Below are 3,277 nucleotides of genomic sequence, written 5' to 3'. Positions count from 1 at the left end.
TCCACTTCGTTAGATACCACTTTGTTTATCATTCGCGGATATTAAAATCGCCGCGGTGTGCCGCGTGCGTGTATTACATTCACAAGCGAAACCGTAACTCGTGTCCGATTTCCATAAATTCGTCGGATATTTTTTCCCTCCCCCCCGTGTCTTTCTTCCCTTTGTTTTTTCCGTTTTTTCATCGTCCGCCACCCTTCCGCCGGTGGTACATCGTGCGGTTTTTTTTTGTCGTCGGTGTATGGTGAACCAACAACAACAGGATGAATTCGAGATTAAAATCCCCGGGGGCTGACTAAGGATTTCAACTCGTTCGTTCGAGCGAGCGAAAACCGCGCGCTCTTTTTCATCGACCTCGCGTACACACGGGAAATTATTACGCGACATTTTTTCGCTAATTGCCGAGCCGCGGACGAGCATCCTCGAGCGGACGACGATTGAAAACCGGGCCGCTTGGAGATCGATGTAACGCGGAATTATGTCAAAGCGCGCGCTGCCCGGACGCTCGCGTTATTAAACGCGGCTTTTTAAATCGGCAACGAGCACCGGACCAATAGTGATCGAATATTTGCCATTTTATCGGGTTCGATGGGACGATCGGTTCCAGACAACTTTGAGCTCGATGGAATCATTACGCTTTGATTCTCGCGCGGATCTGAAGGGGGAGGAATGTTTCTCTTTGAATTTGAAGTTGTGGTACAGTGAACCTTAGGATCGGACATCCTTTGAAAATTCTGATGGAATCGAATCATTTTTTTTTTTGGTAATTTTTTAAGCAATTGCTGCTTTTTGATCGTATCATTGTTGTGTCGCAATATTGTTCAATAAATTATAGGCAAACAGTAATTTGCTCACTGTTGAAGACAACATCTGAAGACTTGAGGGAGTTACACCCCATGACTTCAAATTGTGGGCTAACTGGCTAATAGTCTACTCAACGTTGAAAACGACATCCGAAAACTTAAGGAAATCAAACCGTGTGACTTGAAATTGAGGGCTGACTAGTTGATAATCTACTCAATGTTGAAAACTACTTAAGGGAGCCCAACCTCGTGACTTAACGAAGGACCTATGAAAATACACGGAAAATGAGGACACTGTTAAGTGCTTTTCTGTACACATGTTACACCTTCATTTAAGAAAACTAACGATAGATCCTCTAATGCAAGGCTGCATTTACCATAAGGCGCAAGCTGCAGCCTCACTCCTTAAAATCTTACACCTCACAAACAATATAAAAAAACAGCTTAGTTATAATTCCAAAATTATATACTTATTTTTAAATATTAAATTCGTAATACAAAAACCAACTTTTACTTATTAATTTTTTCTAATTGAAACTTGAGCTGACTTATTTTTGTACTTTGTTTAATACAAACATATGTATACCAATGTTGTGTTATTTTTATTTTATTAAAACGAGTTATTATGGAAATGACGATTTGTATTTTCAATCAGATTAAAAAAAATTTGTGTGAATTTGATTAACTGAAATAGACTTGTTCTTTTAAGGCCTCGTAGTAGCTGTAATTGAATAAAAGAAATTTGATTAAATAGATTGTTATGGCAATTTTAATTATTTTTCTCTAAAACAGAATCATATAACCAATATTAATTAAAATGTCTATCTAATCATACTTCTCGTAATTTTGCGCGTCACTGTATATACATTCAGCAAAAACTACCAGCGCAAGCTTGTATACACATAATCTCGTGCCTATATACACGTCTGGTAGTCTATAAAATGTATACACACCCAAGAAAGAAAAATTCTGTACACAATTTGGCTCAAACAGAACACTTACATATACTTTGCTCACCGGTATAGGGCGTAGAAAAAGTAACGAGCCAAAATTTATTAGAAAATTCGCAATCTCAAAGATTACTATAAATATTCTCAAAATTGTTACATACTCCATTCAACAGAAAAGATTTAACGGTTGACCAAATACTCAAGAAACCCAAAAATTCCCACAAATTTCCTCAAAATTCTTATACACTCCACTCGACAAAGGAAAGCCACGTTAATCATCACATCAAATTTCGCCGGATCTCCTCTCACAATTACCCCATAGGTGAATCACCTGTGCCCACCCAGAAATCATCATCGTCGTCGTACCCAAAACTTTATCCACCTAATACACACGCCGATCGCACATCAAACATTCGCCTCTCGGCGTGAACGATCGACGGAGCCCAAGTTCTGCACGAAAAGTTGCACGACAGTATCCTCCTCTCCTATCTATGTACATATGTTCGTGCACGGCGCAATAAAAACGACGAAAAACGAGCAAATCTGCATATATACACGTGTGCGTGAAACAGAGACAGATTCCGGATAACCAGCCGGGAAAGAGGCACGAGGAAGAACAGTTGAGAGAGAGGGGGGGTTGTGAGGGTGGTTGGACGATCACGAGAAAGAGGAAGAGCGAACGAGACGGTTGGAAAGAGAGACGAACGAGGGGACGAAAGAGGGAAGGAGACAGTTTGGCAGGAGGTAGGGGGTGAGACCCCACAAAGGCAGTGGGGCTCTTTTGATTCGCGAGCTAATTGGAATGCCGCGGATGCCAACGACGATGGAACACCGGGGGTTGGGTTATCCCCCTGGCAGAGGGTGGGTGGTTCCAGGGGGGTTCTTGGAAGTGCCGCTGTAACCCAGGGATAGGCGGAGCTTACATCTCGCGCGCAGGGGGTGTAGCTCGAGATATCGAGGCTTATCACCTCGCTGCTCTTTTCTCTCCCTCTCACGCTCTCCCTCTTTCCGTCTGTCTCTCCCTCGTTCTCTTCGTCTCTCCCTTTCACTGTTGCTTTCTAGCCGCGAATTTCTGCCCAGCCGTGATTTCTTCCTACCCCTAGAAATAATCTTGCTCATGTGCTCGAGCTGGGATACGTTTTAATAGAATGGACCTGACTCTGGTCGAACTCTGGACTCTTGGGCTTCTTTCCTTCACGATCGTGTTGTAGCTTCTGATACGATCTTCTTGACACTTTATCGAACGAGTGTTTTTATTATGAACTTGCTACGTACCGAGGTGTTTCTAGAAAATTGGGGATGATTAATCGATCCTTTTTTTATTGTTGATTCAGACGTTCATATGGAAATTAAGGATATGTTCAAAAAGCTTTGATTGTTATATCTGAATTCTGACGTTGTATTCGTGATTACCAGAGGAATATTTGATAAAATGCCGGAAAATATAGTTTCTTTTTTTTTTGAAATTATGTTTTTCTACGTTTCTCACTTTATTGAACGAGTGACTTCAGTATGAACTTATTACCA

Source organism: Habropoda laboriosa, unplaced genomic scaffold (genome assembly GCF_001263275.1).
Source record: "Habropoda laboriosa isolate 0110345459 unplaced genomic scaffold, ASM126327v1 scaffold72, whole genome shotgun sequence".
Lineage (NCBI taxonomy): Eukaryota > Metazoa > Arthropoda > Insecta > Hymenoptera > Apidae > Habropoda > Habropoda laboriosa.
Note: the sequence above shows the minus strand (reverse complement) of the source record.